The sequence below is a fragment of the Dermacentor variabilis genome, chromosome 4 (assembly GCF_050947875.1).
Source record: "Dermacentor variabilis isolate Ectoservices chromosome 4, ASM5094787v1, whole genome shotgun sequence".
Classification (NCBI taxonomy): domain Eukaryota; kingdom Metazoa; phylum Arthropoda; class Arachnida; order Ixodida; family Ixodidae; genus Dermacentor; species Dermacentor variabilis.
The window spans coordinates 50,155,824-50,183,516 of NC_134571.1; the positions used below are offsets into that span (position 1 = coordinate 50,155,824).

Below are 27,693 nucleotides of genomic sequence, written 5' to 3' on the forward strand. Positions count from 1 at the left end.
GCGTATTTATTCCTGAAAGCCTAGCACAAAAATACGGCAGGAAAAATAGGCTATTGGACAGTTGCCTAACTCATGTGTCCGGTCGCGCCTCTTGTCATGTCTTGTTATCGTGCTCAGTCTTTTGGGGCGAACTTGTGCCAACTAGCCCAGCAGGCCTTCTTCATTTAATTTTCATTTATTTATATTTTTAGAGTGCCCTAGAACAGCTCTACTCTTTAGTGTTGGTGCATTTGTGTCACACAAAGAACAGAAAAGAGAAAAATCAAAACAGAAAGAAAACAGGACGAAAGAAACAAGAAAATTTTAGTTACCAGCCCTGTTCACATCACAAATGAATGTACTTGGCCTCAGAGCGCGAAAAGTAGAAGAATGGGAAAGTTGTGAAGGGCGTAACTTCATAAAAAGTGTGTCGCTTCAAGCAATATTTCTCTTCAAAAAAAAAAAAAAACGTGCTTGCGACAACTGAATTCGTGTCGTATCCATCAACTCTTTATGCGTGAAAAATGGGCGCATGCGTGTTTTTTTCTTTTTATGCGCGGCAAAGGACAGAAAGGTATCCCTTTACCGCTCTTTATATGCATAGGCACCCGAAACTATCTTTTACAAGAGTACATTTGTGTAATCAAAGTAAACCATGACCGCCTCGAGGTCGTCCTTAGGACCGGATATTTATCAGATACGAGATACTGCGCACGGTGCTGCTTCACTGTTTCTTTTTGTTTAAGTTCTACAGATCAGCACTTAACCCGTTTTGCGAGAACCCGGATAATCTCCACTCCGCGCCAACCGTGGCATAGAAGACAAATGTCAAAAAATTTGCAGCCTGCTGCAAATGACAGTGTTCTTCATCAGGTGCAGTTTTTGTTCTGGTGTGAACCAGCAGAGAAGAAAGAACCGTGTAATTATCCTGCCTCCGCGTCAGCCAGAATGAGGCCAAACAGGCTACTACCTGTCACGGCAAAAAGCTCTCATCCATGCCGTGTTCGCCTACCTGACTGCCCCGAGCTCCCAAAATTATAAATGCTGAAAAAGGTGTAATAAAGACTAGGCAGTACACCATTGGAAGCAAAATGAACTCCACTCACTCACTCACTCACTCACTCACTCACTCACTCACTCACTCACTCACTCACTCACTCACTCACTCACTCACTCACTCACTCACTCACTCACTCACTCACTCACTCACTCACTCACCCACTCACTCACTCACTCACTCACTCACTCACCCACTCACTCTTTGCGAAAAGTATGGGCTGCTGCTAGACCCACAGGGGATACGGCGCATACGCTTACTTCTTCGTGATGGCTTAGCGCAAAAAAATAAACAAAACCGAAAAAAAGTGACACTCGTCCCTTCTTTTTTGTTTCGTCTAGTTCTTGCGCTGACAGACCATGGACATAATTCGGCTCGCTCATTTCTTGCTACTTACTTCTTGTTTCCACAACTCTTTTGAAACACGCTGCAGCGAAAAGATGCTTGAAAGCTGAAATTTATACAATAAACGCTTAGTAATGTGCGTTGGCGTCCATGAGCGGAAGTTAACGCAGATATACTCAGTCACCTAAGCAACACCTCAAGCTTCGGTGCGAATTCCTTGTTTCGCTCGATACGTGGACACCTCCTACTGCTTGTTCTAGCGACCTTTGTTGCTGAATCTATGGGAATATGATTTTCCCCGACAACATAACTTCGCGTGGTTGCCTAGTGACTATGGTGTTGTGCTCGTAAGCACGAGGTCGCGGCATTGAGTCCCGGCCACGGCTTCCGTATTTCGACGTGGACGAAATGCGAAAACACCCATGCACTTAGATTTAGGTGCGCGTTAAATAACACCAGGTGGTTCAAATTATTCCGATCCCCCTGCTACGAAGCGCCTTTTGATGAAACCGTGGTTTCGGCACGTCAAACTCCATAATTCAACTCGAAGGGGAATGCGCTACCCCTCCTAGAGCACTTCCGGCTACATGGCTCTACGCACGAGTTCCCTTTTCTGCGAAAGAAAGAAAGAAAGAAAGAAAGAAAGAAAGAAAGAAAGAAAGAAAGAAAGAAAGAAAGAAAGAAAGAAAGTGAGACGCAGTAATGGCATCTCGCAGGAGGCTCGCGCATTACTGCGATCCTTATTAATAATTTGTTAACCTATTGCGAATGTATGGTCAGAGAGTTCTCGTGGGCCTGCGGTGGCCTCTGCATAACGGACGCTTCCAGATGGCCGAAATTTGGAGAAAGTTTCGTTCTTTACTGAGCCATTACCGAGAAAAATGCGTATTTTTCACTTTCCCCCACCCACCGCCATTAAATTGAGCAATCAGTTTCAACCACCTCATTTTGCCGCTGCAGAATTCCTAACTATGCAAGCCTTTGCAGTACCGCTCAATCCGGCAGTGAATAGCTGCGGAAAGACGCTGTAACGAAGCAAGGATAAAGGAATTATCTCTAATGGCGTCCACGTGTGTTCGATTAAATTAAATGTTCCCGAGATATTTCCGCACTCTATTCAGGAGGACCGCCGGAGAGCTTGCATTTGGAAGACAGCGAAAAGTTATGACAATTGAGAGACACCAACCTGAGGTTCTTTTCATTAGCTAACCTATAAGGCAGAGAGGATGAGGGCACAAACATTAAAAAGAACTAGATGAGAGTAAATCTACCAATACGGCACGCAACATAATCAAAGGCCATCTCGCTTTACCCTCTGGGGCTCTGCGTCATAGTTATAGAAATTACTATCCATTTCTTAATGCAATGACCAGCGGCCTCTCGTGGTACAGCGGATTAGTGGCTGCTCTCCCTATCGAGCACGCGGTTGCTTTTCCAATTCTACTGATGGCCATGGCCACATTTCGATTGAGGCGCTATGCAAAACAGTGCTCATGTACTGCGGATTAGGTCCTGGTTAACGAACACCGCGCGGTGAGAATCGCTCTATAAAATCCAGCTTTGCAAAAGCATCCGCAGACTTCAGCGACTGCTGCGGCTTTGAACTCATTCACTGCAACAGAATCGCATATAAGTTACGTGCGAATTTTCTCAATATCATATATACATCACATGGTAGTGACGGTGAAGAAAGCAAGACGGTGAATGGCGAAACTAGCGTTTTAGTGGGCGAACTTGCGCCCGCAAAAGCAAATTACACTCAAAAGAGAGCAACAGCGGCGAACACGATCGGCGGACGTCGAAATCTGATGAGCGGGTCAAGCGCGTCGGCTTTTATACATCAGTCGTCGAATGTTCCGGAGTAATCGCTGGGACCCGCGTATATTCCATAACGTTCTACATTATTCGCGCCGCACATACATGCATTCAGATTACACGAGGTTCGGTCACAGCCAGCGGATGTAACCATGGATAGCATTACAGAAACTACCGATACATGCAGGTGCATCCTGCGCACCTGCATGTGTGTGTGTGCGTGTGTGTGTGTGTGTGTGTGTGTGTGCGTGTGTGTGTGTGTGTGCGCGTGTGTGTGTGCGTGTGCGCGTGTGCGCGTGTGTGTGTGCGTGTGTGTGTGTGTGTGTGCGCGCGCGCGCGTGTGTGTGTGTGTGTGTGTGTGTGTGTGTGTGTGTGTGTGTGTGTGTGTGTGTGTGTGTGTGTGTGTGTGTGTGTGTGTGTGTGTGTGTGTGTGTGTGTGTGTGTGTGTGTGTGTGTGTGTGTGTGTGTGTGTGTGTGTGTGTGTGTGTGTGTGTGTGTGTGTCCGAAGTTGCGCGTCCTTAACCCCAATTTTCCTCGTCCCGCTTCAGGCGTGCAAACCGGAAACTGTATAATCGAATCCAGTCGAATTCAATATGGAAGTGATCTTGAATAGTCGTCGACTAATGAACAGCCGTTATCATGATTAATATAAAACGATATTCACATCCTAGTATTTGTATAGTTAGCAAGCTTACGTAGCTATACATATTACGTTATGAAGCGTTGTTTATGAGTGCGAATGATAGCTGCATAACCTGTTTTGTATGGCTACCTAAGCCATGTAGCCTGCTCCACAACGCAAGTTTTCATGTTTTATGTCCGCACTCGCCCCGCGGTAATCAAAATTAACTGTACATTTGCTCCAATTTCATGTTTAATTTGTCGCAGTAGACACTTAGAAATATTCGAAAAGCATCTGAAAAATATTCGCATTTACGAATACCGACCATTCGACTAGAAGACAGAACCGAATAGAACAATATTCGACTCGTTATTCGAAAGTTTCTAACATTCGCACGCCCCTAATTAAACGTAATTTCCCCACGTTTGCGACTACCGTGGAAGAGCCCTCCGCCACCCGAAAATTCAACCAGAAAAATTGCCGCAACGGGATATCAGTGTTTGTAGCAAGTATACGATTGGCCTATCTTTATGATGCGTAACTAAAACGAAAGAAATGCGTTTACGTCGTAGGCTGTCGCACTGGTAGAAAGGGCGGGGGATGATAGCTGAGCTGCATTTTTTTTTAGTGTCATCACTTGTGCGTACTTATTGCGGCAGTCTCGCACATGTTGCTGAGCAGCGATGAAATAGCTAGTGCAATATTATGCGCAGTAGGTCTCAGATTGTTCTTAGCTCATGGGCAATGAGTTCGCTAGGCCTGTACGGCGATTTCTACAGCTTCTGCACTTTCAGCGAGCGATCACCTTTAGGGAAGCAGGAAATGTTAGTCAGTGGTGCCTCTACAATTCGAGTCTCCTTCGTTTGTTTAGGTGACGTTCTGCAGTGACGAAGAAGCCAAGACACACAGCTATTTCTTCCTGCTTTTTTTTCTGTGCCCCTTTCGCTTCTTGTCACTTATTGTATTCGTTTACAGACTTCTTTATAGTCTTCCTTTATGGACTTTTTCCTCTCGGCGCTGGTCCATGGCTAAGCGGCAGTGCGTGACGCGAGCGAACCATTTGAAAGAGCGCTCAAGAAGCCAGGCACAGCATTTTTCAGGCACAGTAATTTTTGCTGGAGCATCGGACTCTGCCGACGCGAGGCCAGCTTGCTTTGTCGACGATGACCAGGAGTGGCTGTATTGCGAAATAGTTTGCTTCTCGCACCAAAATGGCCGACAACGCCTCGCGTGACGCCTGCGGTCGCGAGGAGACCCTTCGACCCGTTATCCATATGGCTGTCGTCGCTGCAGTGTACAGAGACGATCGCTTGCGACTGCGCTGGCTCGCTTTGATCAAGTACCATTGCCGGCACAAACCATTTCGGAATGCCGACCTCACAAGCTTTCGAATCTTAGGGGGACGAAGGCACTGCGACACTTTTTAAGGCCAACGGGTAAGCACAAGCGGCTCTAGCCTGAATTGGTGCTCATTGGGCTACAAGTGATCCTGGGCTCTAATGCTGTGTAGTCATAGTGACCGACTGTGAATGTGTGTCTGTGCTACCTACCTCTCCCTCTCTCTCTCCACCTTTTCCAATATTTTTACCTCCCCTTCTCCCGTTCCACAGTATTGGGTGGCGAAGCAGATTTTCCCTCCCGATTAACCTCCCCGCTTCTTCCTTTCTTCGCTCTCAGCCGCCGACCTGTGGATCGCCCGCCGTGGTTGCTTAGTGGCTATGGTGCTGGGCTGCTGAGCACAAGGTCGCGGGATCAAATCCCGGCCACGGCGGCCGCATTTCGATGGGGGCGAAATGCGAAAACACCCGTGTACTTAGATTTAGGTGCACGTTAAAGAACCCCAGGTGGTCGAAATTTCCGCAGTCCTCCTCTACGGCGTGCCTCCTAATCAGAAAGTGAGTTTGGCACGTAAAAGCCACGTAACTTTTAAAAATCTGTGGTTCCATAATTCAAATTTAAGATTGGGCGCTGCGACATTTTGTTCCATCAATCATGCAAATTCTAGCGAAGTTCCCTGGCATTTGAGTGACGGACGTCGGCGGCGACACTGGCAGGTATCCAAACGTCTAGGGGAGTAAACCCACAACTGTGGTGCAAGTTTGGCTCAAGTAGAACTGCGTAATCACAACTAATTTGAAACCGCAAAAAAGAAAAAAATCCCTTGCAAAACTGCACGCAGTATCAGTATCATTATTGTAACACAGCGGTGGCAGCCTAGCCGCCGTCATTCACGAAGGAAACGTTGACGATCCAAACGTGAGTCGAGAGCAACATGCAGGCGTTTATTGCGCGCATATATAACTAAAGTGGAAAGGGGAACGTAGGATGGAAAGTTACACTAATGGCTAAACTTGGCGCATGCGCTCTGAGAGCGCGTACAGGCGCAGCGGGTTGATACCATGCTACATCTTGCTAGAATTATTATTATGCTTGTATAAATAAAAATGATCACAACAAAAAAGAAAGAAAAAGAAAGCTGGCAACTACCACCTGCAATGGCCAAACGTCCACATGCTCTGGAAAGAAAAATTTGTTAAACTTTATTCAGGTGTCACAAAAAAATATAGCGAGTAAGCGCACGCGGTATACTCTCAATACCGAATGCAAGCCAGTTGAACCAGTATTCAGCAAATAACTACAGCAAGCTTCATGATGCTCGATTACATGGTGTTTCATGCATTATTTCGACAACCATTTGCTTGTATTGTTTTGCGTATATTTATTTAAATGAGGTGAGAACGGATGGCTTATCCGACTGTCATATAAGATAGGAGAAACACTAACCTTGACTGTTTCACGTCTTCGGAATAGAGATGAAAAAAAAAAACAGCAGAGCGTAGAGCATATTGCTTTACTGACGCCGACAACGCGATTAGTAACAACATTTCTCAGAACTACAGCGACAGATGAACTCGTATGTTCTTATACTGATTATCATTATTTACGAGCTTCAGAAAAAGCACTGTTTAAAGTCCATAAACTAAGCTGTTTCTATCAGAAAGACGCCGTACTTTTATTTATTTATTTTTGTGTTTTTTCTATAGTGGCTTTGTTCCTTCCAATATATGCCTCTTCATGACGTCGCTGTTCTGCACAATCTGCTTCCACTATGTGTGGTTGTTAATGTAAAGAAAAATGAATTTGATTTGCGATTTTCTCTGACTGTGTCAGGTCGCAAATCCTTGCACCGACCCGAGCATCTATGACCTTCCCTTTCCATGCGGCATAATCACACAGCTGCATTCTTGCTCTGTTGCAAGTTAGGATTAGCGCTTTTCACAAAAATGTCGCTTACAATTTACAGTGCACACAGAATTTCATTACAGCTTCTTCCTTACTTCTTGAGCACTAAACTAGCGTAAATAATGCAGCGAGACATCAGGCCAGCGCATCTCAACTGCCGTCTTCTTTTTCTTTTTCTTTTCTTCGAATTATGAAATCTGCATTAGAAACGCGTAGAAAACAGCGCTTTTGTCAGGCCATTTATTTAACCTCAAACGAGCGAGGCTCAACATTTTTTCTAAAGCGGGAAAGCTCACCTGAAGTTCATTGTTTTTAACGCTGTCGACAGCAAGCATCATGTACTTCAAATCAGGCCACGGTATACGGCGGTGCCGGTCTGGGTGCACATGCTGACGGGGACGCTTTCCGTCTACGCCGCTAATGGCCTTCCCGGAGGCGTTAATTTAAAGAGCGCGCGAAAGAGCGCCATACGCGTTAACGAGTTGCAGCCACAACGCTCTAGGGTGTCGCCCACAGCTCTATGAAACGACAATAGCGACTCTGCACGCTTAAATGCTCGAACAATGTTCCCCTCGCCCACGCACGCTAGCTACAAGGCTTAGCCATCCTACAGGGGCTGATGTGTGACATCTGCTTTAAGCGTGATACTTCGCTGGGTTTCCTCTCAATCACCACTGGAGCTCTCTTCTAAAAGAAACCTAACCTCGGGCTCTACAATTCATGCCTTGTTTTCCCCCTACCGTTCCTGCGTGTATGGTATGTGCTTACTGGCGCACTCTATTCTTTGCCGTTGCTACAATCTTTATGACTATTAGTCTTATTATTTCTTTCCTCTTTATTTCTACTCAACCAATCTTAAACTTCTGTCTCTATCGCCTCCTTTCAAAAGAGTAGGCGGGCGCTGCGCCCCATTTCAGTGGCAGTGGTCACCCTGCTCCCTCCCAATTTCCCTCTTTGTCCTTCGTACATGTGTCTCATATCGATAATAAATATCTGCACATCCCGCGAAATGTGGGAATGGGTTTAGGTGAAGCTTTCATTGGTGTTTGTAATGAACGCCGTTCCTGCTTAACGACCATTTTCAAGTAGAGACACCAAAACCGAGTTGCAGACTTAGTCGGGAAATTACTCGGCAGTCCAATGGCACGACGTGGCTCCACATCCTGATGAAGGTAGCTAGGGTATCGGTCACAGCGCTATGAAACGATAATAGTGAGCCTGCATGCTTGATTGCCGGGACCATGTGGCCCCTTCCCACGATGAGGGTCCATATATCCCGGCCGCTAAATGAAAACGCACAGTGTCTTGCGATGGAGCGACCGAACTCATATACTGTACAGCTGTCATTGCGGAAAGTCGTATTTACGAAACCCTCGATAGATTCTTATACCGCCATTAAAATATATTACATATGGAGAAACGACTTCATTGGGCGACGTCTGAACGCTTTATCTAACATTATATCCATGTCATTACGATAGCTATTATAGGAACATTTCAGACAAATTTCTGCCGTTGCCGTCGCCATGATGTTCTGCATATACTTATGTATATGTATGAAATATGATTATCGACACGCTGTATATGCATGGTGCATGGCATACCATTCAACCACAAAAATCTTGGTGTATGTCTTTGAATCAAGCAATTCTTAGAAATTTGCGAATTATATCGCGCCATCAAGTCATGAAACATTTCATGCACGGCGCATTACTTTTTGTTTTATATTTCCTCAGAATACTAAAAAAATAAAGCTTTTTATTGCCTCAGACTATTCCACCATCACAAGCCATCGCAGCAGAGGGCGACGAGGGCACTGTTGCGGTTTTTGAGGATGACAGAATTGGACAAATGGCTGTACCCTGAACGGATGCTGATAGTGCCGCAAGTGTCACTGTGCTGTGCGGTGACAGTATGCGGTGACAGTGGCCGATTGTGATTGTGTGTCTATGCTCCTTTGTTTCCTTATCTCTACTTTGTTGCCGCTTTACCTCCCCCTCCCCACTCTCCCCAGCGTGAGGTAGCAAACTGGATCTTTTTCTCTGGTTAACCTCCCTGCCTTTCTCCTTTCCTCTATCTCTCTCTCTCGCTCTCTCTCTCTCTCTCTCTCTCTCTCTCTCTCAGACTATTAATAACAGAGCCCTAACAATGTTGGTGGCCAAAGTCAGATAGTGGTGCAACATCAGTGGTGCCACTTTTTTACGGGCAGTGCATGGGTTTCATTTTTTTTATGATTCAGAAAAAAGCACGTAAATGTCTGCACAACGCTCGTAGAAATCGCACCAGATATAGTAAAGCGTTTGTAATGTCTTGGGTATATTTCGGCAAGTGCCAAAACGGATACCAATGCCTCCTTTACTATATGCCAGCCGCGTTGTCCGTAAACTCGGTTCCTGGCCCTCTCCCTTTTCTCTCCTCCGCGAAAAGGCAACGAGCGCCGCTTGTGGCGGACGTCTGCAACCTAGATCACATGCTGCGGCCTCTGAGATTGCCATGGCGTCTGTTGCCATCTCGGAGGCCCGCGATAACGCTCGCTAACAGACACCCGCGCATATAAAGCGCCGGCGGAGCATTCAGCCGCCGTTGCCACATCCGCCGGAAGTTGAAAAGGCAACGAGCGCCGCCTCACGGAATTTATGCTGAACTAACTTCAACTAAGGGAACCGCCGCCGCAATGGGAAAGCGAGCAACGCGGCTGGCATCTAGTAAAGGAGGCACTGACGGATACCTATAAACACGGACGACTTTCGGCGGCAATGAAGGTAAAGCTGCAGAGAAAGCAAGCGCACAAGTCAGAGCACTCCCGACAAAAAAAAAATCGGATATTCTCATTTGCGTTACCTTAAGGTAGCAAAATGGAGAAATTATACATGCCTTATTTACAACCACGAATACACAAGTGTGTATCAAATTAAACCTATTTTTTTCTCCGTTCCTTTTTCGCACTTTCGCGAATTCGACATGGTTGCGCATGGAAGTTACGCTCACTGAGTACCTGTTTCAGGAAGCCGAAAGCGCTGCCAAACTCCGCCGTACTACTTGTCGCAGTAACACAAGTGCAGAAGCTTCGGCCCTCTGTGTTACTCTTCATGACCACAGGGACGTTGTCCGCACATATAGGACTTCCGAAGGATGCTATAATTCGCTTATACAGCTTCACTGTCTTAGATATACGAGCCCCTCGGATGGTCGAAGGAATGTTTAGTTAGCCGTCAGTCACGTTTTCATTCAGCGCTACATATTTGTTGCCCCTATTAGTCGCAACGTGCAAAAGCAGGCTGTGTCTTCATATGGAAGCATCGGGACTGAAAGTAATCAACTCCAGTGTATACAAAGGAATCTTTCTCGTTAACTAAAGCTAGTGTTTCTGCTGCACATGTCACCTCACCGTTCCTTCGTTTTACTGCAACTTGTGAATTTTTAGCCCTGACATGTCTTCAAGCGCTTTCACTCCAAAGCGCAAACATAAAGCGTCATGCAGAGAGCTAGATGCAAGCGTGACTATACGCACGTTAAGCAGCGATGGTGTGCTCATGGAAGAGAAGGTGAGTAGGTACGGTACGCAGAGTCACAGCATCAATAAGTGGTCGCGGTACCTGCATTCCTGATTCTCAGCCTTATGCTCACTGACGTATGCGTTTTGGGCACTTCAACACCATGAAATCATCCACAGGCCGTGCCTCCATTGATGTGTATGGCCGGCAGGTCGTAGACTCAAATATGGCATCGCAGTTAGAGCATGCAGGCATTCCGTGATTTAGTAATCGTTGCCAGAGTTAGGAGCTCAGCGGATGTTCGTTCGATAGCACGTCGCTCACACCGCGCTCTGCAAGGTCCCGTTGCATTTAAAACGTTTTGTTAATAACAGATATCGAGAGGCAAGAGAATAAGACACGTCTCGCTCTAGTATGCCTCACCGACATTTCATTATTTGAGGACACGATCGATAAAATGACAACAAATCAAATCGCTGTCCGCAGTGCTTCCAAATCGATCGCCGGCTCGTCCTCAAATGGCGATTGATTATCGCTACAAACAAAAAAACAAGGGGGGGGGAAGAGGTGAGCTGAGCATATTTATGTGACCTTACGTAATCACGCTCCGATTTCCAGTGAAGATTGGCGCATGCGCATTGAAAGGGGAAGAGGCGATGAAGGCGAACGGCGAGGAGGCAAAAAAGAAAAGAAAATATGCCGGCTCGCAAGGCTACGCAGTTAACGCCGGCACATGCGTCATGTTGGCAGTAATGGCATCAGATTACCTTACAAGAACTAACACAATGCTACAGGCTGAACAATAGCTTTTTTCAAGAGTCAAGAACATGTAAAAGTCGGTGGCTTTTATTATTCTGCCATTCATTGGTGGTAAAACGTTGTGTTTTACGATGCTTCTTTCTGTTTTTCTTTTTCTTTTCTTTATCGAATCCCGCATATTTGACCATGATTGTAACCCTAGGAGCATATATTTCACTTTATACAGGTCTCAACAGATTTGAATTATTGAACAAATGCGACAATTCTTTTTTTGCACTGTGTGATACATGAAAACAAACCATCGGAACAAAATATTCTTTAGGTAGTCTCGAAGAAAATCTGTAGACGTATTAATTAAGTTTACAAAACGTCTACGGAGATATAGTGTAGTGTCTATAACACGACTTTGTCCAAACAGACCGGATTTGTAATATGGTGCATACTATTAAATCGTTGAATGTAGACAACAATTGCTTTTATATGCAATTTTTGGAGACGATATGGTCCGTGCGCTTCCTTCGAGCCCCGGCCTGTGCTGCCTATTACAATACACTTAGGGGTATTTTTGATTCTTCACCGGCGTTGCGCTCTCTCTAACTGTGTCGTACACTTTCTCCTCCTCATATTTCATTGTCCCTTCTCCCACTCTTCCCTATGTCTGCCACTGTAAAACAGTTGATTTCGTATGGCTAACCTCTCGGCCTTTATTCCTCGCCATCTCCCATATCGTTGGATGGATATATATAAAAGAAGGCAAATAAGTACACTGCAACTCTATAAAACACCTGCAGACGTTACAAAAGAACTTTTTTAAGGGCGCATCCTTAACACCACGCACACTGTATAACATTGAAAAGTAACGGTGACGTTAGATTTCCATGAAAATCAGCACTGGTTCGCTCAAGCGTGGTCACGAAAGGTAGTACGCAAAACCAATGGCAGCATTTTTTTCTATCGCTGAAATATTGATTCATTTACGGTTCTGTTGTAAAAAAGAAAAGCGATGTCGTTCTGGGAGTTAACCTGTATTGAAGAAGCAAAAGGATTGGAAGATGGGATATGCCGGCGGTGTGACGTATTGCCTCTTTATTTTTTCATCGTTATTCAGAACGTCTTTATTCCATCGTTCGGCACGACAGAGAAGAACGTGTTCTGGAGGCCCCCCCCCCCCCCCCCCCTTGCGCTCCTACATTAACAGCGGACTTACCCGCTCGCCCGAAACAGCAGCAGCAGCAGCGGAATTTTCCCAGCTAATGTTGTTGCCATATTAGGTTCAACAACATGGAGCCTATGCCGAGCGCTGTATGTACACCATGTTTAGGTCCGGACGAGGAAATGAGAAAAAAAAAATCCACGAGAGTTCGCTGTTTAGCGACAGCAACGGCTTGCACTTAGGCAGGTCTTGCTTTGAGCTTCTCTTATTCTTCCTTTTTATTTGTCATAAATACAAAACCTTATTGCAACTGCGACATTGTTGTCTCGCAGGGTGGACCATTGTCCTTGCGAGCATTCGCTTCCATCCGCTCAGCGGAAAATTTTGCGCCGAGTTGAAAACATCGCAGCAGCCCACGCTCCAGAAAGGAAACGTTCTTACACTAAAAGCATTCGTGCCAGCGAATAGCGATGTAGGACATACTATTAGAGAAGGCGAGAAGTCAATGGAAGACAGAACCTACAAACAAAGAGCCTTGTGAATTTGGCCCCAGATTCCCTATCCGACTAGATCGAAGAAGAAGTCCCGCGTAACTGGGAAAATGGAAATGACTGTACGTGTTCACGTACGTTCACGTTTAAGGCTCCTGGTGCGATTGGTTTGGATGGAAATTTAACGTCTCAAGAGGCTAGAGTCTCGGGCAGGTTGGTAATATCTGGCAGACTGAGTGGAGCGCAGGAGGCGTTGAGGCACAAAGGAAAACACACACAGCGCCCATTTCTAGCAGAGTTTATAGGCGATGCAATGACTATGTATATGGAGGCGTGCGTAGAAAGAAATGAAAACAAGCGAAGGCGTATTATTCATTAAGAATATGAAAATATCCCTCCCACGGGGATGTGTTAACAATTCACAAGGCGCACGGAATACCTTCAGAACTATTTAAGTATGTAATCTTACTTGGTGCGAGCTGAATAGGAGGGGAACTAAGGCATATGATATCGGGTATCAGGCTTTCTAACGTTGTCCGCATATATGATTTCGGGAATCCACTGCCATGACACACAGCAGAACGTGTGTCCACTTTTCTCTGTCACCATCTTTTGCGCTGTGCTAGCTTTGCCAAAGTTACTTGGACAAGTGACCATCTAATCCCACGGCAGACGTGAGAAAAGAATAGACTGCGTGATAGTTTATTTTGTTTTAGTTAAAAAATGGGGTAAAGTTGGAGTTCCCGCTACAAGTGGCAAATTTTCCTCGTCAAGAAATTGACGTGGACGCAGCGAACTTAGTTTAGATCCGCCGGTAGCTTGCGACAATGCTGTAGCGGTGTAACTATGTTTCCAGTTGCTTTCTGCGTAAAACTCCTATTTTCCACCTTCTTTGGCACTATGGCAAGATGATTAGCATCAGGAAACAATCGTAGAGGGAAATATGCAATGGTCAAAGCTGTTCCTACTGAAGTACTCTTACTATATATATATATATATATATATATATATATATATATATATATATATATATATATATATATATATATATATATATATATATATATATATATATATATATTTATAGTTCATAAGAGTACTGCAGTAGGAACAGCTTTGTCTGTCAATATCCACGAGGCATTGTAGGTGCTTTTGTCTGTTTTTAGAATGAATGATCTGCGCGAACACCCAGCTTTGACTGTATGACATATTTCTTGGCAGTGTAACGCCAATTTCCTCTTATTATTATGCTGTATTATCATATCTCTGTGTGCATCACTGTATGAATGCAGCCGTATGGGTGGCAGGAGCGCGGTCAAGCTGCCACAGAGCAGCTGTTTCTCCGGCGCCCTATTTTCGAGGTATGTTGTACGTTATAAGACGACATTGATTGATTGATTGATTGATTGATTGATTGATTGATTGATTGATTGATTGATTGATTGATTGATTGATTGATTGATTGATTGATTGATTGATTGATTGATTGATTGATTGATTGATTGATTGATTGATTGATTGATTGAAGCGGTGCTGTTCCAGTGCTGGAATTCGAACGTAGTCATGAAATCAGTCACTTCTTTTCCCAGGAAGTTGGTGCTTCTCTGTGCGATGAGATATTAAGCGGCAAAATATGCTTAACAGGGGATAAAAATTTGGACCATGTTGTTGCTGCTGCTGTTAATGTGGGAAATGTTTGCCATCACCTTCCTGTAAGTATACACAAATAAGTTGCATCATAACTCGCTTGCTTGCACAGCTGGGTCAAAGAAGAAACTTAATTATCGATCGTGTTTGCAAGTTTCAAGGATGTCGCGTTTATGGTTTTTGTTTTTGAGTTCTCGTACAGAAGATAGTTTATACATAATTTTTGTTTACGAGCCATCGGTGGAGTTTCAGTTTTAATTTAAGTTTATTCAGGCGACTTTAGAACATGCCCACGAAATGCGACAAAAGGAATCAATCACTGCATGCCTCCTGACAAAGGTCAACAACACGGGTCGTACACTGGACGCCAGTCACTAATTAAGCAACAGAGGATTGTAAAAAGTTTGGTTAGACACAGAGACACCAAAAAATTCACGAAGTGTCCCAAGAATGCTAGTCGCATTAAAATATCTACAGGGATACATAAAACATAGTGATTAGTATAATTCCTTTTGCCATAGAAGAGCGAGACATACACAATAGCGCATATCGAGTGGCCCATGGCAAGGTGGCGTGAAAGAGGATCATTCAAGAGCGGCACCAACACAGTTTCAGATACCCAGTGGCCCATATTGTGCTGAAAGAAGTTCATTTCACAGCGGCACATAAGAAGTGTCAGGTAACCAGCGTCACATAACCAGTGACTGAAGCTGGTCAGTCGGTTGGTCAAACGCTCTTCTCGTTTACATGAGGCTTTGTTTGCTTTCAAAGCGAATAGCATTGCTTACCTAGACAGGTCTTTCCTATCTAATTGGCTCACATGAGGCAAGGAGCGCGCATAAATAAATAGTTGGGGTTCCGGTGGGGTTTTGTTCGGCATATTGACGCGAATACGCCAAATGGCCTATTGAGCGAAAAAGGCGGCGTCTGTCCTCTGCAAAAGCGAAGCGTCATCTAAATTCACATTGCCCTTGGCTGCGACGCCACACCAGGAGCGGCGCTGGCTGTGCCTCGACGGAGCACAGCGGTTGACACCTGCTGCCGCGATAGCACGTCAGGTGTCGCGTGAAGGGAGAGGGCATCGTCGCGACGCCACGTCACCTTCGCTCTCGCTTTCGCCACGAGCGCCCCTCGACGGAGAAGAGCGGCAGAGTGGGCCAGAGGGAACACCTGCTGCGGCATTATCATGTCATGGATAGGCATTGCTGTGAAGAGTTGCCAGGCGGGCATCGTGTCGGTCGCATGCGGCGTTGGCATCGCAGGCTGCTGCTACTTGTCGCCTCGGGCAGCACGTATACCGCAAGGTACATTACTACCAGCGCAAACCTTGAATTACCGCTCGGCGCCGTTTAATTGTACATGAATGCTTTCGCATTCACAACTCATTGGAAGTGTTTAGTTGTACCCGGCTTTTGTTTTATTGTATCTTTATGCGAACACGTTGCTTTGACGTGCACAGTGCTTGCGGATTTGTGTCGTCGCGTGACTGGTGAAGTGGGTGCACCCCGAAAACTTTTGATAAATAATGGAGGGTAAGGGCAAGAAGGGTGTATAACAGGAAATAATTATTTTTCTGTTATTTGGTCTTAACATGCATAATCAGTGTGTATACATCATGTCAGATGGAAAGTTCTGGCAGTTTTCGTGACGTCGCCTGACAGAGAGACGATGGGGGGGTGGGGGGGTTCTGAAAAATGTTGGACCAAGTCGGGGAGGGCTGATTGCTGAAATGACATAGTACCAGTTCGGAATAGTTTATGTTATAAGTGCCCATGATACGGGCGTTTCCAGAGAATATTCAAAAGTGTTTTTTTTTCTTTTCATTTTTTTTTGTCGAGTCGAAAGTACAACATTAATTAGAACATTTAAAGCGCTTTTTTCTTTTTCGTCGCAGTTATTCTTCCATCCATCCGTCCCTCCAGCCTTTCCTTACTCGAAGTTACGTGTGTACAATGGGACGTCAAGTTACGTATCATGCGGGCGCAACTAGAAGTTCACTTATCTTTGTTCTCTTTCCGCGTGTGTACCTGTGTGTGCGTCGTACGGGCTGCTCTAAGTATCGCCACCTAGTGCCTGTATGCTATCACGCCACCTCGTATAATATATGTGCGTATGTGCGTGCTCAATCGTTATTTAAACTGACTCGCCTCGCTTCCGCCTCACTATTGTATTTGCTCATCGTCTGGCAGTGTTCGGCGCCAAACGAGGAGCTCGTTTTTCTGTAGATAACACTGACGTCTGAGTGCACTGGCATTTAAATGCACACCCTATGCGCTAACGGGCACACCTGGGCGCTTATGCCTTTTCTTCTTCTTGCGTTATTGCAGGACGCTTGGCGTTCTGCGGTGTTCGCCTAATCTCCTCCGAGTACGCTTCCCTTGCTTCACCAGTGCATGCGTGCAACGATCTGGTGTGCTTTCCGCCCGTGCCACGAAAAGCGCACACGGTCGGCAGCAACGGTTCAGATATTCTGAGTATAGCTTTGAAGTCGCGTACCTTGCACGCGAACGAAGCTTGGAAACGCTGACTATGCTCAGATTCCTAAGTGTGGATATTTCCATTCCTTTGTCTACGGCTCGTTTGTGCGGAGAAGCCACATTCGACATGTTCATGGGTCTCATGCACCACTATAGTGTAAATCTGAGCGCGCGCTGCTTTAGTAATAAACATATTTTGTGAAGATATGTGGGTCAACAGAAAGGGAGAAAAATAGAGGTGGCGTGCGGTTGGATACCATAAAGGGGCACGAGAGAGTGTGTCCTGCTACTGACGTTAAGAGGAACTGTGATGGGATGCGCTAAGGGACACCGATTATGAGAAAAGGACGTCACGTCAGACCTTACGCACCGTTCGTGTATTCTAGCGCGTCGCTGCGCAGTATGGGCTACCAATTCGACCTATAAACAGAGCTAGTAAGGGCAAGCTTATTTGAGGTTTCTCCCGCGATGCAGCTTAATGTGGGCGGGTTCTACGTTTTCTAGTAGGTTTAGAAAAAGGTCGCACAGTAAGAGTTATCTCAGACTCTGATTCTCCACCTAAACCGCCGCGATAAGCGCCACTCAGGATCTCTACTCGCGCCCGTTACAGCACGCTATAGAAAACGAGCCCACAGCGCTTGTCCGAGGAAACAGGGGCTGAATTCACAAAGCTGTCCTTTGGTAAGCGACCTTTCCCGTTGGCCAGCGGCCTTCGCTAACGATTCGCCGTGTCAGGATTGGCTAAAATTATTCTTTGCGAGCGATTCTAGCGTAAGAGCTCTTTGTGAATTCGGGCCCAGGTCTATGATGAATGTTGATGATGGCTGCCGCAATTTCGTATCGAACTTTTCCTTGAAGTAGCCATTTGCATTATTTAGTAGGCATTGCAGAACTTTACGCCGGCGGCCATGCGAGGAACCCTTCTGCGACGACGTTGCAGTAATAAATAAATAACTAAAGAACACAAAAATACCGCCGAAGAGCCCGTTTCGCTAGATGCGGGGTTTTCGATGTGCCATCCTGTATTCGTAACGGATTAGGCCCCCTATATAAGTTCTCGGTCCCGCGTTGCCAGTCTGCGAGGTTTGTCCTTGCGCTAAGCACTTGTCTTTCCCTCCAGTGAGCTTGGTTCGTGGCGGTTGCACGGCGCGTGGTTTATCAGGACCGGGGCAGGAGAAGGGAGGGGGGAGGTGGAGGAAAAGAGGCGATGCGCTCACGTGGCTGGCGCTGTCACGGGAAAGCCTCCAGATAGAAAGCAATTACGCTAAGAAATTTTCCAAGAACCAACGCGACAGAAACCGTGACATTGATCTCTGCTCTGCGTGGCAAACTTACAGCCCAAGCCGAGAGATGGATTATAACGCAGGAACACCGAGGAGCTATAGTGCCGGCACGATTCAAACAGAATTTTGGACGAAACAATCCTGTTGCTGAGTGTTTGTTCTACGTCACAAAGATTTTGTGGAAATTCTCGCTTTATTTCGGGGAACACTGTTCCCTGCTCGATGGGAATTGAAGTGGAGCCACTCACAGTCCCACCTGATTTAGCGGCGCCCGCATGGGCAGCCTCAAGGAAGTGGAACGAAAGTGAGGCTACTCTGATAGCATCGACCGAGTGCGACGACAGCTCCGGCGACGACTACGTGACTTTGCTCACTCAGAAAGCAAAGCGGCGGATGCTCAGGGCATCTGTGGGCACATCTGCTACGAGGACTCCACAGAGCTCGCCGCAGTACATCATCCATTTCTTACCTGCGCTACCCTCCGACAACACGAGGCTCCTCAACAGGCAAGTTGCCTTGGTTGAACTCGCGAGACTGTTGCCAAATGGCATTGAGGACGTCAGGGTCAACTCTCGGAAGAATGTTGTTGCAGTAGACGTCGCTCAAGCGTCGGCGTTATACTCTCTGCGCGCTGTCACTGTCCTCGGTGACACTGTCCTCGGTGATTGATCCGGCCGTCTCAGGCTAGGATTTACCACTTTTGATTAAGCCTGCCAATCATGGAACCCAAATACTACAGGTGGCCCGTCTCGGAAATTCAAGATGTGTAAAAATCGTCTTTAAAGGTTAAAAAGTTACATTATTGGGTTTTACGTGCCAAAACCCCTTTCTGATTATGAGGCACGCCGTAGTGGAGGGCTCCGGAAATTTTGACCACCTGGGGATCTTTAACGTGCACCTAAAGCTAAGTACACGGGTGTTTTCACATTTCGCCCCCATCGAAATGCGGCCGCCGTGGCCGGGATTCAATCCCGCGACCTCGTGCTCAGCTGCCCAACACCATAGGTCTTTAAAGGATACTGCCTTCCGTCGCAGGTGAAGGTAGGTCATTTCCGACATGCTGTCCGGCCATTTGTTCCCAAGCGACTTCAGTGAAGAAAATACCAGAAGTTCGGTCACGTAAGCGGCGTCTGCGGAAAGTCTACGATATGTTCCCGTTGTGCAGCACAGCATTCTGCAGACAACTGCCAGGCTAAAAGTTGTAGGTGTCTAAACTGTCAGGGACCCCACGACGCCTCATCAAAGGAATGTCCAAGAGTTAAGAGGGAGCTCTCCTTGAAGAAAATGGTGAGGGACCGGTCGGCTCATCGAGAAGCAGCGGCTGACGTCAGGCGACGTCGTTTTCGTCGCAGACGCTCAACAAGGAATTCCGCTCTTCGCACACAGAATACACGTGCCACAAAACCTTCCTACTATTGAATCCGCTCCACCACCACCGCAGAATGTGTCCCAACCATGTGTTTATATTGGAGCAGCTGAAAACAATGCTGTGGATGAAAAATGGCCGCCACTGCCAAGGATAAGCCCTGTGGATAAACCACAACATGAAGTGGCATCACAATACTCCGCCCCTCACACATATGAGCTGACATAGCATGACCGCCGAAATGTAACAATGCTCAAGTCTTCCATAAATGCGATTTACACGCTTGTGGGCACCTCGAATACGCCAACAGCTTGAAGAGCAGTGCAAGTGTAGGATGCCCTGAGCCCAGTGCTTAGAAATCTTGCGTAAGCACAATGGTTCCTCTACTGCCTTCACTCCGAGATGAAGTGCGTAGTGCGACGATTTTCTAGTGGAATACCAAAGGACTTAAATCACGGATCTTATGCTTCCGCCAATACGTTTCTACCAACCGATTTCCTATAGTGTGAACGTGTTAACCAAACGTGTCAAAAGCGCTAAAGCTCTCTGGGTACGAAGCCGTTATGGCGTCGATGTGTGGGGAATCCAGCAAAGTAATTGTTTACATCCGCACAGAACTAACCTACATTTCGTACTCGGTGCAACGTCATGTTGACAACCAATACGTGTGTCTCCGCATTACAAAGAGTAAAGAGGCCTTCACCCTTCTCGGCGCCTACATCTCCCCATCCAGTCGGTTCGATGGCGACCGACTGTAAGACATCCTGGATTATAACTGGTGACCTTAATGCTCATCATTTGATTTGGGGAAGCTCCAGAATAGATTCCAGGGACCGGAAACTTGTGGAACTTGCTTCCGACCACTAACTCTGCATTATGAACGATGGCAGTCCAATGTTCTTGCGTTGCTCGACTTACAGCAGTTGCTTAGATTTGACTTTGGTGTCACGGCATCTTGGTTAAAATGTTCAGTGGTTCTCTGACATCGAGACTCATGGGAGTGACCATATTCCAACCTACTTAAGAATCACGTGGTTTGGAAGTGTCTCCTTTATTACTTCCCGAAACATAAGGTGGTTAACATATCATTGAGGACTTCATAACAAGTGCGCTGAAAGCGTCTAAGTACACCTTCGCATACACAACAAAACGTACGGATTTCGACATGGAACTTGAGCGACTTCGAACGATTCGTAGAAAGACCGGAGGCGACACAGGCGCACTAAGTCAATTAATGACGATAGAGTCGCTCAACGTATGCAGAAGAAAATGCAATGTCGTATGGACAAGCTGGAGCAACAACGATGGAAGACTTTCTGCGAATCACTTGACCCCCGCAAGCCACTGTCTATTATATGGAGGACGGTGCGCGGCTTTGACTCGGCTCCACAACAACGACATCCATTCTGCGCTTTAGCCATCCATCAATTGAGGCAGCTCGCAGGTCGATACAGCGGAAGATTTCTATGCGAAGATTGCGGGTAGTGTGGTTACCATCAACAGAGAAATCCTAGACGAGGTTCCTATGACACGCTTCCCAGAATTGAATGTGTCTTTCTCACTTGAGGAATTGGACGCTGCTCTGGTTACATGCAGGCGCTCATCGTCGCCAGGCCCGGACGGCATCACCTACGCTGCTTTATGTCACCTAGGTGAAGATGGCCGAGGCCGACTTCTGGAATGTTACAACCAGTCATAGAATGATGGCGTCGTTCCTGAGCGGTGGAAGTCCAGCCGCCTGATGCGACTCCTGAAGCCTGGAAAGTCGCCACTTGACCTAGCATCCTACAAACCCAGTGCGCTGTCCAGCTGTGTTGGGAATGTCAGCGAAGGAATGGTTCTCACACGCCTGCAGTGGTATCCAGAGCGCCACAAGGTATACCCCGAGGCCATGGCTCGCTTTAGAAGAGGCCCCTCCTCTGTTGACAACGTCATCGACCTCGTGACATTTGTGCAACAAGAAAAACGCCACAAACGTGGCACCTATGATTCAACTATAGAGGACACTCTACTTAGGATACTTGGGATATAGCACACCAGTGCTGTCCAATGCTAACAAAACTAACATGCATATCCCACAGAGCATTCAAGGCCAAGCCCTTCGAACTTGTCTGGGGCTACCTCGAAGTGCTTCAACCGCAGCAACAATTGTCACCTCGAGAGACCATCCAATAATGACTTATATAGCTGTATACGGACTGCGGGCGCATGTTCGCCATATGTTGGGGGTTGGCCAAGAAGCCGATGGTTAAAGGTTAAAGGTTATAGAAAAGAGGAGATTGAAAAAATTAAACGCATAATTACACCAGGATGAAGCATAAGGTTCATGTTAATTAATGAGTAGATTTACGTGGCAGATATATAAATAATTTTTTGTAATTATATATAAACAGCAAATTTTGTATTACGCCTGATTCCACCGATCTCGCTGCTCGCACACCGTCAGCGTGCTGGTAGTGCCCTCGTCGTCCTTTGTGACCGGACCAATGTGGGACGTAGTGGTGGGCTACAGCTTCATCGTAACCATCTTTATCAGCCTATTCGATTTATTTTCGCTATCTCCAGTGTGGGGATGCGTGACTCTCACGCCTCCCCTGAGATCTAGTTTTCCCGCATGGCTCGTCTCCTGCAGGGCGGCTTCGCCCGCGGCGGTTGGAGTTGTACAAGCGCGGTGCGTGAGATGGCGCGAGCGTCGCGCCGCTGCGGGGTTACTCGGGCGTCGGGAGACAAGGCGCTCGGGCTGTTGGGTTCGAGACAGCAAGCGGGACGGTCGTGCCGCACGTGCAGCGACCCTCTTCCCCGGCGGGTCGGCGCGCGGCGGGGACGTCCCGCGCGCGCGCGCGGCGACCCATGCTTCTGCGAGACCGCCTCGCGTGGCCGCCTTCGAACGCGCCACGATTCGCGTGACTGTACGCGCGAACGACCAGGCGTTGGGATCCAGCATGGGGCGAACATATTCGCTCGCTTCCGGTCGCGGTGAGTCAGACTTCTAGATTTGTCGCGCGCCCATCGGCATGTTTTGTGGATAGCAACTCGGCTAGCAGGCATTGATTTATGAAAGGTGCAATAAATGCCCTTGTGATCGTTTGCACTACTGTGTTGTCGTTCCTTTGTCCCAAGAGTACGGGTGTGAGAGACCCCACACCAGTTACTGCTATCGTGCGCTAGCTGATTGCAACTTTCTCCTGCAAGTTTCGTAATATCATCACCCCACCTAATTTCCTGTCGTCCTCGACTGCGCTTCCCTTCCTTTGGCATCCATTCTGCAACTCTAACGGTCCACCGGTTATCTACCCTACGCATCCCATGGCATGCTCAGCTCCATTCTCTTAGTGACAATTAGAATATCGGCTACCCCCTTTTGCTCGATAATCCAGACTGCTCTCTTGCTGTCTCTAAAGGTTACTCCTAACACTTTGGTTCCATTGCTTTTTGCATGGTCCTTAACTTGTTCTCGAGGATTTTTGTTATAACTTCCAAGTTTCTGCCTGATAAGTTAGCACCGGCAGAGAGTAAAGATTAAACACTTTTCAAAGACAGTGGTAAGCTCCCAGTTAGGGTTTGGTAGCGCCTGTCATATGTACTCCAACCCATTTTCGTTCTTCTGTAAATCTCCTTCTCATGATCAGCGTCTCACGCGAGTAATTTACCTAGATAAACATAGTACTGCACACACTCTGGAGGCTGATGGTAATCGTGAATTCTTGTTCCCTTGCCAGACTACTGAAGATTCCCTTTTTCTTTTGCATATAAAGCTACAGCCGCACTCTTACACTGCCTTGGTTAAGGTCCTTAATCACTTGTTGTAAATCGCCCCCAATGTCGCTGAGCAGGACAATGTAATCTGTAAACAGAAGGTTGCTGACAGATTCGCCGTTGATCCTCTCTTCTGAGCCTTCCCAGTCTAATAGCTGCAATACTTCTTGTAAGCATGCAGTGAACAGTATTGCGCAGACTGTGTCTCCTTGTCTGACGCCTCTTTGATAGGTAATTTTCTATCCTTCTTACGGAGAATTGAGGTGGCTGTGGAATCTTTGTATGTACTTCCTAAGATGTTCACGTGTACCTCCTGTACTCCTTGATTAGGCAATGCCTCCATCATTGCTGGTATCTCTACTGAATCAAATTTATTGTTATAATCTATGAAAGTCATATGGAGAGGTTAACTGTGCTCTGCAGAGAGAGAGAGAGAAAGAGAGGAATTTATTTACAGAAAAGCAGAGATGTCGGCCTGAGCTGTAACTTGCTCTGGCCTGCTACTCTACAATGGGGAAAAGGGACGGGGAGGGAAAGGGCTGATGGATGATGGTGATGGTATAAGGAAGGGATGCGTATATACAAATTCACAGAGTTGTAGCATCTCTAAAGCCGTGCATCCAACCCAGTGGCTTGGGGAAAAGCGATAGCGGCACTTGTCACCAGGGCTGCGCTATTTGCATTAGGCCAAGGACCTAAAAGAAACTCGTCTGATAGCGGCCTCTTATGGATCTTTGGTGCTCCACAGATTTATTGCACTAATGCTTAGAGAACAGCAATTACAGTCAAAATGCTGCACTGGTTGCAATCAGCGCTCTGAAGCGCCACAGGAAGCGAACAGCTCGCTACCGTGAGTTTGTACTGCTAGTTGCGAAAGATTTCAACATCGAGAAACAGAGCCCAACTCCAGATTGATCCAACGTCGAATTATCGAAGTGGCCGTTTGCGAACCGAGCACTGCCTTCGCCAATCGGCGCGAACAAATACGAAAAAGTTAAAACAATCTTGCGGAAGACAGAGAATCCCCTCACCCTCTCCTCACATCAATAAGGTTCGCAGCAAGTAATTCCTCCGGGACCAGGCGCAATCCAGCGCGCAAGCGCCGAGCGGGACCAGCAGGCGCTGTCTTTACGTGGAGATGCGGAAGCGAGGATTGCTCTAGACGCACAGCAGCCGTGCTTCGATCGCCCAGAAAGTTAATTTCTCGAGAGCGGAAAGCTGCGAGAAGTTGGCGCGAGCTGCTCAGAACCATGCGTGCGCCGGGTGGCAGACGTGTATTTAGGGCAAATGTTGTCGTTGGAAGCCGCGGTCGCTTAGCGTTCTCGTTATTTCCCTTAAGACGCCTGAAGAAAAATAGGTTACAGGAGACGACGGGAATTGATTGTCACGTAGTCGCTCCTAGTTTATTAACGAACGCTAAATTATGAACGGCAGTCACTAATAGGAGATGTTGTGCTGAATGGTGTACGTTCAGAAGTGGCATCTCGCGTAATAAAGAACTTTTTTTTATCGAAGGGTTGCAGAAGCCCGCCATTTATGATATCCAATGGACGTGGTATGGAAATACCCGCCTGCGCTATTGCCACCAGGTGAGGTCACTTAGGACTGAACGACTGATTTTACAATGCATTTATTTGCAAGCGCAGTTTTCTATTAACTGTCCGCTTTCGCTAACAATTTGCACAAACAGCATGATTTGCAGGCATCCGCTCTTACAGTCCCTTCTAACGTAAACACTCTTTTAGTGGGTACGAGCCACTAAAAGAGGCCGGTTATATTACTGCTTTTTTTAGTACGGTCAACAACGACTAAGACCAACCTAGACTGTCTTTTTTCCTTGCAAAAGCGAGTGGTGCGTGCAATCGGAAATTTAGAACTTTCGGAAAACACTACACCTTTTTTTTTTTAATCAAATAAGGTACTGCATGTTCATAATTTGTATAAATATAAACTGGCCCTAGAAATTTTGCACCAGCACCAAACAACACCTTTCCAAATCAAATATCAAGTGAAACCTGGTCCGTACTACCTATGAAAGAATTTAATACCCAGGTCACGTTCCCGTACAAAATATAGCGCTCAAAAATTAAGTTTTATGATACCAGACCTACTAAACAAATATCCGGAAATAGCGGAGGCGCTCGTTACAGCTACCTCGGTGCAGAGTTTCAGAAAAGTGCTCAGAAATGTTTTTCTTAATACTGGCTAGTTGGTTTCCGCTTACTCTGTGAGTTTTTGCTTTTCATTGCGAAAGTCCGATATATTTTCTGCACCCGGACGACTGCTGCTTGGACATACCTGTATCATGTATTTGATCGTATCTCTATTTATGTTACTGATGTAAAAAAGGACAGAAAGAACAGTTATTGATGTCTAAGTTTTACCGTGTCTCAAGTTGCCGCTTTTCTATTGTATACTTTTTGTTATTAATCTATGTGCTTGTGTGACCGCAGCTGCCAAAGGTGGCGAGGCCCAGTCAGGCACGTTCATTGCCTTTTGTCGCGTACCCCAATGCATTTCTGTAAGGAATGTCTTGGATAAAGAAAGAAAGAAAGAACTCGAGTGTAGGCTTTGGTGGAGTAAATATTAGCTGCTTTGACACAGAAGATGCGGTGGCCAGGCGAACAATTGGCCGGCACACCAGCAAGCCAAGCATTGTCAGTCGTACGACCTGATTGTGCTTGTGTGCATGCATCATTATGCACATTTTTTTAAAAACTAAAGCATTATTTCCATCATTCCAAACACTTCGCAATTGACAGGTTCATGTCTCGCCTCGTTTAGCGTCTCTTTAATGAACAAACGAACGACCAAACAAACATAAATAAATAAATATATAAACAAACAAATAAATAAATAAATAAATAAACTCGCAACAGCCCGATGCTCTAACCACGTCGTCAGCGTCGTTGCCTTCTTGCTGCTGTCGTCACACCCACACCGGCGTCAGATGCACAGTTGCTCCCCTTATACATACATGTTAATAAGTTCGGTAATGCTTTACAAAACCGCCAACGATACCGGATAGGAAGCTATCTTTAACATGAACATGGACATGAATATGAACGGAACGTTTATCTGGTGCTTGACATAAGTGCTTGACATAAATGCAAACGAATGTCTCACATTTCTTGATGGAAAATAGTAAAGCAATCACAGGAATGCAAGGAAAAAGGAGGCAAATCATATATATAGAGCGCATCAGTGGACGCTGGAGTATACTGTCATTAAAAAGAAAGTTTTTCGTTAGTTACCTTACAGCTTAATATCAATATTTTAAACATGTGTGCACCTAGTATAAACACCAAAAAATTAACTCATACGAGTGATTAAAGTAAATGCGTTTCTCAGGAAGGCAAATTTTGAAGCCTTGGCCGTGATGGTATTCACATCTTAAGCTGTGTGTTGAGCTAAGGACAGCAAATATGTTGAAAAGGGTAACTTATGTGCTTCTTTGAATTAGGAACATAATTATAGAGTGGTTATTTGCCAGATTATGAATTTGTTGTTTCATTTGATCAGCGCTATGATTTGTTTCTGTTTTCTCCGTAACGTACTTGGCGTGTATAAAATGGGAGCTGTGCTCTCTTCAAAGACAACTAACGAAGAATGCGTCGGCTTCAGTTTGCTTTTGATTCGCATAACATCTATTACTGCAGCATTTGGGATTTATATTCCTTTTTTTCTTTTTTTTGCCATTTTTATCGCCTTGATTCCACGTTCCACCATAAAAACCACGCGACCGCACACGTATCGAGACTCGTATACAGTTGGTTGCGGAGTGGTTCTCACCAGAAGTAGTACTGGTACTTTTTTCTCGCGTCTTCCTGTAGTTTGCAGCAACGATTTTTAGTGCGAGTGCTGCTAGGAAGAAATTGGCGAAGAGAAACACACTTTTATGCAGTGACGTCGCGTGTAAGCTTACCTTGTGCGTGCGCGCAAGTGCAATGCGCAAAGCGCACGCCATTTTGGCGCATACAGAATCTCTTAGACTATCGTACCTACCGACCGACCAGCCGACCAACGCATTACAAATGTTGGCAGCTTTTGTCGCAAGCTTGTGGATGTTTGCTTTACACTATAGATTGCATTAATCTCACCAAGCTGCACGTTGATTACTAAGTCCAGGCAAAAAAAAAAAGAAAAAAAAACACCGACGAATGCATCTACCGCTTCGAACAACCTTCGGCAGATAACATATAGAAG

At 46.2% G+C, this 27,693-nt stretch overlaps 1 protein-coding gene across 1 annotated transcript in view; it reads left to right on the plus strand.

Annotated features, from left to right (window-relative positions):
* LOC142578193 (cholecystokinin receptor-like) overlaps positions 1 to 27,693 on the plus strand; it is a 197,846-nt gene that overhangs the window by 94,545 nt on the left and 75,608 nt on the right. The window lies entirely within an intron of this gene.